The sequence below is a fragment of the Podarcis muralis genome, chromosome 9, assembly GCF_964188315.1.
Source record: "Podarcis muralis chromosome 9, rPodMur119.hap1.1, whole genome shotgun sequence".
NCBI classification, from domain to species: domain Eukaryota; kingdom Metazoa; phylum Chordata; class Lepidosauria; order Squamata; family Lacertidae; genus Podarcis; species Podarcis muralis.
The window spans coordinates 11998799-12015485 of NC_135663.1; the positions used below are offsets into that span (position 1 = coordinate 11998799).

The window sequence follows — 16687 nt, forward strand, 5'->3', positions numbered from 1 at the left end:
GGTGGCTCCCACCAATCCTCCTCAGTGCATCCATCCTCAGCATAGTCCATTACAAAGCATAATGCTGATAATGCCAAGGTTGCAGGTTCGATCCCTATATGGGACAACTGCATTTTCCCTACATTACAGGGGGTTGGACTAGATGATCCTCAGAATCCCTTTCAGCTCTATGATACTATGATTATATGATACCTAATTATTCAGGGTGGCTAAAACGAAATTCACTACCGCAAAATTCACTACCAATATGGAGGACTTTAATATAGGATTAGGGCCGCGGGTGGCGCTGTGGGTTAAACCACAGAGCCTAGGACGTGCTGATCAGAAGGTTGGCCGTTCGAATCCCTGTGACGGGGTGAGCTCCCATTGCTTGGTCCCAGCTCCTGCCAACCTAGCAGTTCAAAAAGCGCGTCAATGTGCAAGTAGATAAATAGGTACCGCTCCGGCGGGAAGGTAAACAGCGTTTCCGTGCGCTGCTCTGGTTCGCCAGAAGCGACTTAGTCATGCTGGCCACATGACCGGAAGCTGTACGTCGGCTCCCCCGGCCAGTAAAGCGAGATGAGCGCCGCAACCCCAGAGTAGGTCAAGACTGGACCTAATGGTCAGGGGTCCCCTTTACCCTTTACCTAATATAGGATTAGACAAAATTCGTGAAGGATATGGTTTTGAATGGCTACTAGCCATGATGCCTTTATCCTAACTTCAGGATCAGAAGCCCTTTGCCTCTGAATTCCAGTTGCTGCATGTGGGCTTCCCATGGGCATCTGGTTGGCCACTGTGAGTACAGGATGCTGGACTAGAGAGGCCTTTGACATATCCAATTCATCAGGGTTCTTCTTGTGATCTTACGGAATACCCTCTACCTTCATAAGCAACTCGGAATGAAATTATAATGCTATGAGAGTACACTCTATGTGTCTGTGGCTCCTCCCCATGTGCACACGCTTACTTGTGAAGTCCAGCACGTGATTCAGCATCTCAGAAAGTGTGTGTAATGAATCTACAGCCTTTTAATTTAACCGTGTAGGTCTGCTTAGTGGCAATTGAGAGGAATTATTAATTAACCAATTTTATAATAGAGTATACAGAGGCTATCCAGGAGCCTAAGGGGAAAGAGGTCTGTAATTGACCAATATCAAGTAAATTAAATTATGAAAATGAGGTTTCAAAAGCCAGAGGAAGACTGACGGAGAACAGCCCTTTGCTATATAACCATGGCTTGCATGTGTGTCTGTGTTTTAATTCTCTTGCTCTGCTAATGGTGTTTGTTGTCTGTCCATCCTTAAGGTCATTGGTAATGTGTCCCATGCTGAGAATTATGACCATCAGCAAGAAATGAGAAATTAATTTGCTTTAAATGACACCAGACATTATCAGGAGACAGACTACATTCCAGCCACCAAAATGACGCCTAATGAAGAGTTTAATTCTGTCATTAAGGTTACGTGGGCTTGCTGCACTGTTCAGCTTGAAAAGCCACCCATTCTGTTGTCAGAATTTTTTTTTTTAAAAAAGCACACACACACCAAGAAGTGGTGAATTTAGGACTAAAGTGTGTCACACAGGAGAAATTATTTTTGCCTTTTTTTAAAGACACAGCTTAGAGTGAACTAATGTTGCAACTAATTTACTGCTAAGCACGCTCCTTAAATTCTCCTCTGCAATGTTTGATGTTAAATATTCTTTCAATTTCTGTATCTGTTGACATCCTTTGATATATAATCTCAGTATCTGAAATCTGAAAGTTCAGCTTTGACGGACATTGCTGGCATTTAAGATTGGATAGGTGACATGCAACAGTATTTAATATTTGCAAACCGGTGGCTTATGAGATCCTTCCTTTGGTGGGACCAAGACAGTCAAAAGATGACAACAAGTCTAACAAGCGATATAATGAGGGCAGCTTTAGGACAGCCATATACAAGGCCCTGCTAGTCTTAACATTAGCCAGGATGGAAGATGTGGGGAGCAGCTGGAGGGGAAATACGTACGTGAGCTCCAGGGGTGGCGGCATCCTTCACCATCATTCCTGGGTTCCAAAGCTTTATAATGGTCTGTCCAACTCAGTATTTGTCTGCACTGATGGGCAGCTGCTTTCCAGAACTTCAGACATGGTTTTCTCCCAGCCTTCTGCATGTGAAATTGCAAAAATCAACATTTGAGACTGAAGGAAATCTCCATGCGGCGGTGAGAAGAAGAAGAAGATATCCCGCTTTATCACTACCCAAAGGAGTCTCAAAGTGGCTAAGATTCTCCTTTCTCTTCCTCCCCCACAACAAACACTCTGTGAGGTGAGTGGGGCTGAGAGACTTCAGAGAAGTGTGACTAGCCCAAGGTCACCCAGCAGCTGCATGTGGAGGAGCAAGGAATCAAACCCGGCTCACCAGATTACAAGTCCACCGCTCTTAACCGCTACACCACACTGGTTCTCTTAACCACTGCACCACAAAAGGTGTTTATTGCTAGCAATAAAGGCTCAGTGGGATTACTCTCCAAAGGCTGAGCAACTCCCCAGGGGAGGGGCTCCTTAATATACATAGCTGTTATCCGTTAAAGCAGTACATATGCACAAACTTCCTCCAATCCAAAGTTACAATGCTCTACTATTGCAAAAGTTTCTATTACTACTAGTACCATATATGGTCTTTCCTTCGTGCATATTCATTAAGCAAGCACAGGAAGAACACTCTCTAAGCAGCACCTTGCTGCACGCAATCTCTTTGCCTTCCATTCCTTATATGGGGTTACCTTGAGGCTGTTTAGGACATGGAACAGAGCACATCTCCCTTCTCTTATGCAGACATGGTGGAATGTGTATTTGCAAGATGAGGCACTACAAAGAAACAATAGGAACAAGGCTAATCTTGTTACAAGATTAGAGAGGCCTAGCCTGGCTTGGAGGTTTCTATATGCATCAAAACAAATGGTCTGCCAATGGGCTACAGTTCTTCCCATTAAGTCATCCTTCTACTGCGGGTGGAGAGGGCATCTGAGAGCAACCCCCTCGTCCCCAAGGGTGGATCTCCCTCTCTGCCCATGGGGGAAGGAGATCTGGAAAATACTATGTCCTCCCAGGCACCACATGATTTAACACAGAGACACAATTAACTAGGGAGAAATCATAAATTCAAAATGCAGATTCACCCACCGAATTTCTTTCTTTCCTTTGCATTCAGAAATGTCAGCAGTGGATTTTTGTCCAAAGTTCAAGTATTTGCAGGTGATGGACTATATGGAACTGGCGGAAATGACTGGCAGAATCTGAGACCAGGGAGAAGAGTCGGTGGAAGAAGATTGGAAGAAATTTAAAGACTATCTACAGAAATACTGCAAAATTAATGAATGTTAGAATGATGTTGGATTGAAGTTAAGTGGTTTTTAGCAGTAATGTTATAAAGGAATGTGCAAAAATGGATTGTTAACAGGTGATAATCAAAAGTTATAATATATTAAGATTAAAGATTAGGATAAAAACAAAGAGGGAAAGGATTTGCTGAACCAACTAATTGAACTGGAATACAAAAAAGGGAGGTGTGAGGAGGTCTGGGGAACAAGCAAGTGAAAGATAAGATACGGAAAGATTGAATTGTTTTTAACTGTCTTTACTTTGTATTTTTTCTTTTTCTTTTTTCTTTTTGTAACATTTTGAAAACTTTAATAAATATCTTTTTTTTAAAAAAAAACAAAGTTCAAGTATTTGCAAATATTCTTTTCAGCTCTGTTTTGGACTACTATGCACAAACTATAAAGGTAAAGGTACCCCTGACTGTTAGGTCCAGTCGCAGACGACTCTGGAGTTGTGCGCTCATCTTGCTCTATAGGCCGAGGGAACCAGCACTTATCCTCAGACAGCTTCCGGGTCATGTGTCCAGCATGACTAAGTTGCTTCTGGCGAACCAGAGCAGCGCACGGAAACACCGTTTACCTACCTGCTGGAGCGGTACCTATTTATCTACTTGCACTTTGATGTGCTTTTGAACTGCTAGGTGGGCAGGAGCAGGGACCGAACAACGGGAGCTCACCCAGTAGCGGGGATTCGAACCGCCAACCTTCTGATCGGCAAGCCCTAGGCTCTGTGGTTTTTATACCACAGCGCCACCCATGTCCCCATGCATAAACTATAGATGGCATAAAAGCCAGTGTGTGATGTACAAATCTTATTTAACTCAGAGAGGTCCATCTTATGTTTTATTTAAACTTCTATGGAGATTTTTATTATTACTATTAAGCAGTCTTTAAATTATATTTAATAAACAAACTTCATGCTTAGGATGCTCACTGTGGTCAAGTGATTTCATCTACCCCACAACGGTACTATGAAGATAAAATGAACCGGAAACATGCCAACACACCCAATTTGTGCTGCTTTGAGCTCATTGGAATAAAGGTGAGAAGGGGTCATAAATGTGACAAATATTTCTGGTGCCTCATCCCTGAAACCCTGTCTCCAAGCAGGCCCACCTGGGTCACACCATCTCTGTTATCTCTTTGGCACCAGGTGAAGGCACAAAATTTAGCCAACGTTCAATCAAATCCATGCTGTTTACTTCCTGTAAATGGCAGCTTTGTGGTAAGATGTTATTGCTCGTGATTGGAAAAACAAATAAATCTACCCTTCATGGAGTTGAAAGTTATACTGTGAATCTTCCACAACTGATACTTTCATTTGTGTGTGTGTGTGTGTATCCTTCTTTGTCATTTTCCCAATGAAAATTACCCCAGCACTGATCTCAATGTTAATATATTCCTGCTTACATTTGACTTCTGAATGTGTTCTGGCTAATTATCATTACACAGGACGAGAGATCAGAGCCCTGAGTGAGGTGCGCGGTATGAGAACAAAAGGGGGCCGGATCGACCATTTGGCATGAGGCCCAAATGCAGCAATCAAGCCTCTTGAAGCTGGTGGAATCATTCTTTGTTTTCATTTCGAGAGAGAGAGAGAGAGAGAGAGAGAGAGCGCGAGAGAGAAATGTTGGGAAGTAAAGAGGGCAGAGGCAGGAAGGGGTGAGGGTCAGGAGGGATGAAATTTCCCCTTGAACATGATGTCAATATGTTGGCATGTCTCCTTTTATTAAGATGCCATCCAACAGATAACAAGTCCTGCTGTGTTTTACCAACATAAAAAATTAGACTGGAGACCGAGGAGCGGCAGGCGGCTTTTGGCACCAAGAAATAATCACACTTGATGTGGAAAGTAAAGTAAAAGGAGCCATCTGTTCGCTGCAGGAGGACGTGAAAAATCACATTAACATATTGTCACTAACATCATGAAATACACAGTTAATAATAAATTTAGTTATCATGGCAAGCCGCACCGTGTGCTTCTTTAGCAAAAGTCATGGGAAGAAGATGTGCTCGCTTATGTCCCCTTACGGAACACACACACACACACACACACACACACACACGATCAATATTTCTTCGAAAGCCTTTGCTATGCCATTTGCTTCCACATCTGTGAGCTCCTCTACTTGGAGACCTGGAAGCCACTGAATCTGCAGAGTCCCTTGCCCTTCAAATAGGGATGAGCGAATCTGTCAATTTCATTTTCTCTCAATTTCTCATTCTTCCCATATTAAGTTCAGTTATTCACCTTTCAAAATCAGTCTGCAGTTCTTTTTTTATATATAAAAGAGTCCTCGTGAAAATTCATCAGAATTTTAGTGTGATTTTCTCCTAATATACACAGTTTTATATGCAATTTTGCCTAACATAGGCAATATGCAAAGCAATTTTCCCTAGCACAATGAACCTTGGCATGTTTTATTCACCAATATCCACACTTCGTGCACAATTTTCTCTGGTATGTGCATTTTTGAACACATGATGTGGCTGGATAACTGTGTTGCAAAAATTCACAGAAGTGCAAATTTCAAAGGATGCACAAATTTCAGTTTGTTTGGCTTTGGAAAATGAAAATTAGGCATGTTTGCTGCTAGCTATTAACTGAAGAAAATATCTCCCCCAACTCTGCCTTTAATCCAGATTTTTTTGTGTCATCTTGACTTGGCAGGCTAGCACAGTAAAAGAAAGAGAAGAAGAAGTCAGGGTGAGATCTGGAGAGAAACAAGAGAATATATTAGATCTGGAATGAAATTTGGTTTTAAAACCTCAAGCCTGTTCTGTTATCTTAATGACCATTGCCAATTATGGTTTCTGTTGAATGTTCAGATACCAGGTGGTGTAATACTATGTATCAAAGTATTGAATTTAGTAAGTCAATATGTTGCGTTATTGCTTTATGTTTCTAGCAAACAGTTAAGATTGAAGAGTGTGATGCATTCCCATGTAGGCACAGCTGACTACATGAGAAGGGTTTAGCATGATCAAGGATCAATTGAGTCCTGTTTATCTCAGTGAATGGTCACTAGAGTGTTCTTGGCCATTACTGGTTGGGGCTGAGCCAAAATTCTCCAGGTATGCTTTTTGCCTTAAAAGTAGCCATTGGGCAGCAACAGCAGGTCAGGATGGGGGGCAGGGAAAAAAATAGCTTCAAAATAATCTTTCATAGCCCTCCTTTCTTGCTCCCGTGCCAGGGACACTGCTTTCTGCTTTCTCATTTGCTCCCCTACCCCTACCTAAATTAATGCAAATCTAGGAGTGTGACATGTCACTACAAATCCTCCAGTGGGAACTGCGCTCTGACTTTATGCAAATCCAGGGTTGTGATGTGGCACTACAAATCCTCTAATGCAGACTGTGTGATGACACTCTTACATTTTTATTATATGCAGGACTTTTCTTCAGAGGGAACTCACAGGAACTCAGTTCTGGCGCCTCTCAGGTGAGTGCCATTGCCATTCTAAGAGAATGAGCGAGGTGAGTTCCGGCATCTCTTTTTCTAGAAAAACAGCAATGATTAAATGTAAGAAACACATAATGCATTTGACAATATCTCTTCATTTGTTTTTAAAATGTCAATATTTAGGATTACGTCATTGTAATGTAGCCTTACCAAATTGTAGCACCCTGCTTGTGGTTAACGCTTAGCTGGAATGAAATATTCAACGCAGCAACAGAGAAATTAAAATAATAATTTATTTGTCAGACAAATAAATGAGAGGCACAGTGGTATATGGTTACCAAGCTCTGGCCTGGCCTCCTGCCATTATGGCCAGCACTTATATTTCCTTAATCCAGCCCCCTTTGCTCATCCTTGGGCTGCCTCTGTTCAATCAGCCTGGTTGGATTTCCTATTGGCTGATTGCTATAACCAATCCTAACAGATACACCCATTTCCTTCTATCCTTATAAGGGAGACAAAGAGCTATATATAAATGACAAATAAGTAATAATATATCTTACATGGAATCTTAATTACCAGCTCACCTCTTGCCCTTCTTGCCCTATTGCCTTCTAAAACAAATGGTTAATCTTAAATTTTTATCTTGAACAGATGTCAGAGACCTTGGGTTCATATTCTCATGCATCATCAATGAAATATCTCCTTTTGGAGGTCTTTAAACAAAGGCCCGACAACCATCCGTCATAAGTGCCCGCTGGCGTCTTTCTGTCTTGCAGGGGAGCTGGGCTCGTTTTGCCCCCCTGGTCCCACAGCAATATGACTCTATGAAATAAGAATTTAGCATTTCTTTCTTTCTAGATCCTTTGCATAATTACATTTAAGCCAGCATATTTCATACACAACACAGGTAGCCTCTTAAAAGAATAAAGCTTCTCAAAGTAGAAAGGAAGGAACTCAGTTAAAAACAGCCTCTTTAGTTTACACCTCCCCCTTTCACCCTCCTTTCCAGCCTCAAAATAACATAGGAAGAAGCTTCTTCTTCCCCTTCTCCAGCTAGTTGTTTTGTTTTCCGTGTGCTCTTGGCCTTTTGTCCTGTGGCTCAAGTTTAAGAGAGGCCCATGGTATCATTTTACTGTTTACCCACTCTTAATTATGTAGGGTCTGTGTAACCTTGGTCTTCAGCCTGTAATTCCAGCTTTTACGACTTTGAGAATTGTTTTCTGCTATAAATCAAGGGGGGCCCCTTGTCTTAGGAGAATGGCCAAGGTTTTCTCTGCCTGGCATGAAACATTTGTGAATTTAAGCCCATTTTAGACTTTATGAACCTGATCAAAATATAAGTCAATATAAACCTTGATTAAAAATGCAGTCTATATTCAGATGCCACATTCCCCCCTTTCAAGCTCAAGGACCTTGCTTACCAAGGTCCTTGATAGCTTGATCTTCATCATATTCCTGAGGTAAGGCTCTGTATAGGGCCATGATATGAGGTAAAGTTTCATTTGAAACCATCTTGCTAATTGTACTTCTAAAACATGAAATGATACATGGCATCATACATAAAACCATTACCACTACTGTCAAGAAAAACAAGCAAGACAATAGTATCCCTTTGAGTCCTGTGACATTAGGTAACCAATTGGTGAGCCATCCCATATCCCATCCTTCCCATGTTTGTACTGGGACATGTGCTATATTCTCCATCTTTGTAGCCAACACACGGATTGCCTCACCATTATCTGAAATGTTAAAGCAACAGACATTCCCTGTCAAGTTCAAGACTCCACATAGACCTCCCTGCTTGGCAAGTACATAATCCATTCCCATTTTCAGCTGCAAAATGGGGCTCTACTTTCATCCAACTGTTGTGCAATAAGTCTCAAACTCTGGGCCGTTGCATTGGTTACAAGTTCCTCTACTGCTTGTAATTGAATTATTCTGTTTAGATTATAAATAGGATCCCGTGCCCCTTGTATGAGCTCACCAGGATTCCAGGAGGCAGGATCATAATAGGCTATAATGCGCTCTGGTGGCCAATCATCAGTACCGCTCCAACTTTGGGTACTTCCTCCTGCTATACGAGAAATATCAGCATTCCTTCGTGTTCGCTTAGCTGAACTAGTGGGCATATCCACATTGGTGGTAATACCCATCCCAGGAAACAAGTCCCACTCCATTTGGAAGGGAGTTTCTTGTATGCCCATTCTCCACATATCCACCACAACCATCGGGTCTGAGGTTTTTGGTACGTGGAGTACAGAAGGCGAAATATCAAAAGAGGCAGAGAGTTCACAGTGCAGTATGTTAGATTGCCTTTTTCTGTCACAGTTATGTTCCATACCACTTTCCATGCATGAATAAAAGGAGGTGCACAGGGCAAGGTATTCCGAGTTCGATAGGTAGTACCGTGTGCCCAGGTATGACTATTCTTAATATAATCCCAAGTATAGTGACAATGAGAAGAGCCTATCATAGTAGAATCAGCTGCATCTGATGATTTATGTACACAGAATTCCCCTTGTACAGGTATAACTCGTAATGGTTTAGTTGAGTTCCATCCGGGGAAATTCTGTATTTCTGTTTGGTGTGGCATTTCGCTTACCATACCAATGGCATCTAATGGTATCGGTAATAAGGGCATACCTCCCTCTGAATCATCTGGCCCAAGAGAGCAAACAAGGCAATTGGTCCTATTTGCAACATTGGCTACCATTTCAGCTAAACCTACCCACATATTGTGGTCATGGCTGAATCCATATTTAGCAAATTTGGTCAGATTCAAGGACCCTTCCCCTTACCAAGGGATCAGGATTAATAATAAAATCATGTTGATGTCTAGCATATGCATTCCTTCCACAAAAGATTACCTTATTGTGATAGCATAAAACTATTAGTCCCAATATAATTCCCCCAGTGACAGAAATGGGGAACCACCAAGACCAAAACATATATCCCAAGGATCCCCAATGTGTAATATCTCTGATAATTGTTCCACAAGGGGGCAGTCAATCAATTGTATAAGAGAATCTTCCCTTTCACAATCGCTGGTTCAGATGCTCCTCAAGCTTCAGGCGTGCGCAGGTCAGCCAGCTTCCAGATTGTGGCTGCAGCAGGCCGGTCGTCTAATGTTGCCCGTGACCTAGCCCGTTCCCCGTAGGGCTAGATACAGGGGTTTTTGGAGAGAGTCAGTTTTAAAGGATTAGAGGGGTCACCTTTGCACGTCCAACTGCCTTCGGACTTCTTCAAACGGGAGTGATGAATCCAGGGGGTCACCTCAGCTACCTTCACCGCTGTTGGAGTAGAGAGCAAGACGGTGTAAGGTCCACGCCACTTAGGTGCAAGTGGATCACGTTTCCACTCTTTCACCCATATGCTATGCCAGCCTGGAGCTGATGAATCTGCTCAGCAATGCTGCACGGCGTGTGCTTGAGGGCCCACCTGTTAAGATAAAAAAACAAACAAACACGGGAGAGAGACAAAAACACGGGAGAGAGATTGCACTTGTCCCTGTGTCACATGGTCTCCTATTTGTTTGAGGTCAGTTGGAATATCCTGAACAAAGGAGGGCGGCCTCCCATACAGGAGCTCAAAAGGTGACAACTTAAGTCTTTTTGTGGGTGCGCACCGAACACGAAACAGTGTTATGGGTAACACGTCTACCCTCCTGAGACTTTAGACATATTAGTGGGCTTCTGGCATGCCCTGCAGATACCTTGCACAAGCGTCTGGCGGTAGGTGGTAAGCCTGGCCAGGTGAATTGCATTGTTTGGATCCCAATTAGGATCTTCCAAGGGAAAGTTGTCCTGGAGATGACGGTCAATATTATAAATATTTCCCACTCTGGCCTGCTCACGCAAATATATCTGTGCCTTTTCAATTACGTCTCTCCTTTCCTCAGTGGTGAACAGAGTATTCAGAAGCTGGCGACAATCTGTCCAAGTAGGACTATGAGTATTTACTATTGAGGTCACCAAGTCCATCATAGTCTGAGGTTTTTCTGCGAAAGATGGGGCGTTTTCCAATTCATCAGATTGTAGTCGTGAATGGAATGTACTGGAGGATCGAAGTTCGAGGTGGCCTTGGTCCAGGTTGCCCATTAACCAGCACAGGCTCCTCAAGTGCATCAAATACTCTTCTGAGAGGGGCTACTACGTGACCTTTTTCTTCACTTTGCTCTAGGGGCCTCAAATCATAGGGGATGGTATTTGTCCCAAGGCGTTCTTTTAACAGCTTAATACGCCTGGCTGTATTGCTTGCTGACCGATTAAGGTCTCCCTGTAACTTCTGTAATAATTCTCTAGGACTTGGATGTACAGGGGTTTGGGGTAGGCAATCAGTTGTTCCACTAAAAGAGACTGTAGATGGAGTTCTACTGGGACTCACAGATGGAATAACCACTTCTGCTTGGGCTTCATTATAGGACTCCAATGCCTCCTGAAGATATTTATCATAATCTATCAAGGAGTCAAGTTCTGTGTCTCTACCCCCATTATTCGTTCCACTTTCTTGCCTTGGGGTTACAACTGGTGGAGGGTTTGAATTAGGCTCCCTTCGATGTGGAGCATAGAGTGGAGGTGGAAGCACCTCTTCCTCTGGTCCCTCAAAAAATGGGTTTGAATTTATTTGGCAAGATTCCTTTCCTAGCTTCGGCTTTTACAGCCAATAATTTGCATCGTTGGACTTTGCATTCCCTTATCCGTGGAGGATTTTTATTTAATGTGCTCAGCCAGGAATCTATATTTTGGCCACTCTAGTTCACATAACGTTCTCAAGCGTTCTGGCGTCATTTTGACTCCATATGCCCCTGAGAAGGCTTTCTTAACATACATTCAAGAGGTGTATTTCCCCCTTTGAACCCCCAATTCCCATTGTATGGCCCTGTGAAGTATCCACTCAGTCACTCACACACACACCTTACTGGGAAACGAAGTAGTACTCACTCCACACTTAGGTCAGTTACACATTGTACTTTCTCACACATGCAATGCGCTAGATACTTCAACCACACTCTACCTCCCAATCTTCCCTTTTCCCTACACCAGATCACCATCTGATGTACCCAGCCACCTAGCGTACTCAGTTCCCCTTTACTGAGACGCAGAAGTTTGATCAGGACTTCTCTTCCTCCCAATTAATTGGAGGGCCAAAACCCTTTAGTGCACTTACCCTTAGCTGGTTCCGTTTCCCCCCGGTCCGTCGCCGTCGGTGGGCAGGGTATCAGACAGACGAGACTGCTGCGTTCCCCTGGAAAAAATTTTTCCATTGCGCGCTGGGTAGGCAGTGTGGTCCTCTGTCTTGTACCCCGTCCAGTAAGGCGAAGGGGCTGCGTTCCAGCAGACCACTGATCCGAGTCGCAGGCACCATAAAATGTAGCACCCTGCTTGTGGTTAACGCTTAGCTGGAATGAAATATTCAACGCAGCAACAGAGAAATTAAAATAATAATTTATTTGTCAGACAAATAAATGAGAGGCACAGTGGTATATGGTTACCAAGCTCTGGCCTGGCCTCCTGCCATTATGGCCAGCACTTATATTTCCTTAATCCAGCCCCCTTTGCTCATCCTTGGGCTGCCTCTGTTCAATCAGCCTGGTTGGATTTCCTATTGGCTGATTGCTATAACCAATCCTAACAGATACACCCATTTCCTTCTATCCTTATAAGGGAGACAAAGAGCTATATATAAATGACAAATAAGTAATAATATATCTTACATGGAATCTTAATTACCAGCTCACCTCTTGCCCTTCTTGCCCTATTGCCTTCTAAAACAAATGGTTAATCTTAAATTTTTATCTTGAACAGATGTCAGAGACCTTGGGTTCATATTCTCATGCATCATCAATGAAATATCTCCTTTTGGAGGTCTTTAAACAAAGGCCCGACAACCATCCGTCATAAGTGCCCGCTGGCGTCTTTCTGTCTTGCAGGGGAGCTGGGCTCGTTTTGCCCCCCTGGTCCCACAGCAATATGACTCTATGAAATAAGAATTTAGCATTTCTTTCTTTCTAGATCCTTTGCATAATTACATTTAAGCCAGCATATTTCATACACAACACAGGTAGCCTCTTAAAAGAATAAAGCTTCTCAAAGTAGAAAGGAAGGAACTCAGTTAAAAACAGCCTCTTTAGTTTACACCTCCCCCTTTCACCCTCCTTTCCAGCCTCAAAATAACATAGGAAGAAGCTTCTTCTTCCCCTTCTCCAGCTAGTTGTTTTGTTTTCCGTGTGCTCTTGGCCTTTTGTCCTGTGGCTCAAGTTTAAGAGAGGCCCATGGTATCATTTTACTGTTTACCCACTCTTAATTATGTAGGGTCTGTGTAACCTTGGTCTTCAGCCTGTAATTCCAGCTTTTACGACTTTGAGAATTGTTTTCTGCTATAAATCAAGGGGGGCCCCTTGTCTTAGGAGAATGGCCAAGGTTTTCTCTGCCTGGCATGAAACATTTGTGAATTTAAGCCCATTTTAGACTTTATGAACCTGATCAAAATATAAGTCAATATAAACCTTGATTAAAAATGCAGTCTATATTCAGATGCCACAAAATGTTCTCTGGTTATCAAACTCTGGCATAAAGTGCCATATTGGTTTAAGAAGAAGGAAAACCAGTGAGCTAATAGACCCGATTCAATCTTTTGCTGTTAGCATAAAGGTAAAGGTAAAGGGACCCCTGACGATTAGGTCCAGTCGTAACCGACTCTGGGGTTGCGGCGCTCATCTTGCTTTATTGGCCAAGGGACCAGCATACAGCTTCCGGGTCATGTGGCCAGCATGACTAAGCCACTTCTGGCGAACCAGAGCAGCGCACGGAAATGCCGTTTACCTTCCTGCTGGAGCGGTACCTATTTATCTGCTTGCACTTTGACGTGCTTTCGAACTGCTAGGTTGGCAGGAGCAGAGACCGAGCAACGGGAGCTCATCCCGTTGCGGGGATTCGAACCGCCGACCTTCTGATTGGCAAGTCCTAGGCTCTGTGGTTTAACCCACAGTGCCACCCGCGTCCATACAAAGCCCTAAATGACAAAAGTGCTTGAAAAAAACCCTTCACTATTACCACCTGGACTATATATATAGAAGTCAGCAGAGGATCCTCTGCTTGTGGTCCTGGCTGTGGTAAAAGCCAGAAGAATGGTGATACAAGGCAGTGCAATTTCGGGGGAAGTTCTCTATATGCAGAACTCCACCCTAGAGGATAGTCATTTGGCTCCCGCCGTGGAAAGTTAAACAGCAGCTGAAAATATTATTTATTCTAGTTTTTGTAATGATTTTGCTACACACACACACACACACACACACACAGAGAGAGAGAGAGAGAGAGAGAGAGAGAGAGAGAGAGATGCTCTCTTTTTCTTTTGGAAATAGGGCAGAATACGAATACTATGAATAAATAAATAAAAATAAAGAAATGCAGTGGAATACTTTATAGATGAGACTTCGCTAGGGAAGGATGAATCATTCTATTTCCATGTCACTTCTCCATGTGTTCACTCTGAAGTCTGTAGCAGTCTGTTTCTGCATTAATTAGCATTTTTCGAGAAAAAGAATCTACATGAAGATTTGTATTAAATGCATAGTTGTTAATATATTTTCTCTTAAAATGCACATTTTAAATGTATCTTCATAGGATTTGTATTTATTTTTAGTTGAGAATTGTTACAACATTCCAACCCACAGATTAGCCCAGGGGGCACATGCAAACCTAAGAAGAGACCTGCCGAATAAGACCAAAGGCCTATCTAGTCCAGCATCCTGTTCTCACAGGGGCCAACCAGATGGCCGTATGAGAAGCCCACAAGCAGGTCCTGAATGTAACAGCACACCAGGGGCAGATTTAGAGCTCTGTGAGCCATGTGCATGCACTGGGCACTGAGCCAAGAGGCCACCGTCTCAAAGCCCAGTAAGTGAGGTGCTGGGCTTTAGGAAGGTTTCTAATCCATAATTTACTTCTGACTTCTGCTCAGTAGTTGAAGCCAAGACCTCCATGACGAATCTGACTATGGACTAACATGAACTTATCTCTACTCATAAACTCTTATATCTAATTCTGTAACGAATTATTGTGTTATACATATTTTTATGAGTTTGAGTTTGTAATCTCTGTTAGAGTTTGTAATCTCTATTTCAGTTTGTAATCCTTGTCAGAATACATACTTTTGAATGGATTAGTTTTTGTTACTATTAACTATTGATTTGCGAGTAGGGACCACTCCCACTATTGAAACTTACATTGGCCTGAGTTCCTGGTGTGCTTATTTCTTGGGCTTTAGGAAGGAGGCATGAGGCTCTAACGGGGTCCTAGAGTCCTCTTACCTCAACCCGAAGCCTAGTTAGGGCTTTCCCAGAGCCCTTGCATCTCCTTCTCAAAGCTGGGTGCCTCCTTACCCACCGTTGGGAAGCCAGGGTGATTGTTGGGTGGTGTTGCCAAATTTTGACCTCACACAGAATACCATAGTACCCAAGTCCACCACTGAGCAGACTCCCCCTTTGTGATCCTGAGCAACTGAGATTCTAAGAGTGGAGGCAGAACATAGCCTTCATGGCTAATAGCTATTGATAATCCTTTTCAAACCTAGACAGCATCTTAAAAAGTAGAGGCATCACCTTGCTGACAAAGGTCTGTATAGTTAAAGCTATGGTTTTCCTAGTAGTGATGAATGGAAGTGAGAGCTGGACCATAAAGAAGGCTGGTCGCCGAAGAATTGTTGCTTTTGAATTATAGTGCTGGAGGAGACTCTTGAGAGACCCATGGACTGCAAGAAGATCGAACCTATCCATTCTGAAGGAAATCAGCCCTGAGTGCTCACTGGAAGGACAGATCGTGAAGCTGAGGCTCCAATACTTTGGCCACCTCATGAGAAGAGAAGACTCCGTGGAAAAGACCCTGATGTTGGGAAAGATGGAGGGCACAAGGAGAAGGGGACGACAGAGGACAAGATGGTTGGACAGTGTTCTCGAAGCTACAAACATGAATTTGACCCAAACTGTGGGAGGTAGTGGAGGACAGGAGTGCCTGGCGTGCTCTGGTCCATGGGGTCATGAAGAGTCGGACACAACTAAATGACTAAACAACAACAAACCCTTTTCTCTGAAGCTGTCCAAGATGGTGATCTTCTCTCTCTCCAAATGGACTGAATTCCATAATTTACAGATTACAGATTAGACCAGTTCATTTCAGGATTCCCAACATTCATGTTCCTCAAGCATCCCTGGGATTAATAGTCTGACTATATGGACTATTGCTTTTTAAGATTGATTGCTAAAGCACCCTGGGAGCTGTAGCACGGGGAGCAGAAGAGAGATCTTCTAACAACCCTCAGCACTCTCAACAAACTATCATTCCCAGGCTTCGGGGGGGGGGGGTGCCACGAGTGTTAAAGTGGTATAATAGTGCTTGAACTGTATGATGCAGTTGTGGTGTGACCAAATGAATAGCCGCTGCCCCAGTGCAGATTCTGGAGGCATCCTACATTGTGTTGTTCCTAAGCTTGACAATGCCCTCTCCAAAGAGACGCAAAGATCAGTGCTGCAATCCAAATGAGAAAATGTGAATGTTATAGGAATTCTTATATATATGAAATAAATGTTCATAAATGTACAAGGCAAACACATACATAAGTATGTAAACCACGAGTCTGAAATAGTACAGGAGAACAATCCCGAAGTCATTTGGACTCTCCCAAACTGACCTCAAATATTCCTCTGCAAGGAGGAAGGAAATGGGGAAAGCTTTCCAATTGTCTTTGGACTATAGGGGCTTACACTTCCCTGTAAATACAGTCTGGCAAGTATCTGTTAAGCTGAGCACACTATCAATATCTGTAAGAGATTCAAGAACTAAAGTATTTACCATCTCAAAGGAATGGCCAGGCTACCCAGAAAAGGCAATCAGATAAGGCATTATCAGGTATCCTGGCAGACAGGAGAGAAGCAACACACTCAAA

General features: G+C 43.1%; 1 long non-coding RNA gene across 1 annotated transcript; it reads right to left on the minus strand.

Moving 5' to 3' along the window:
- Positions 1-7021: 7021 nt before the first annotated feature.
- Positions 7022-13286, minus strand: LOC144328839 (uncharacterized). Its single transcript, XR_013394128.1, has 2 exons — positions 11915-13286; positions 7022-10186 (listed from the first exon to the last, which is right to left on the minus strand). It is a non-coding gene; the product is annotated as an uncharacterized LOC144328839 (long non-coding RNA).
- Positions 13287-16687: the final 3401 nt, after the last annotated feature.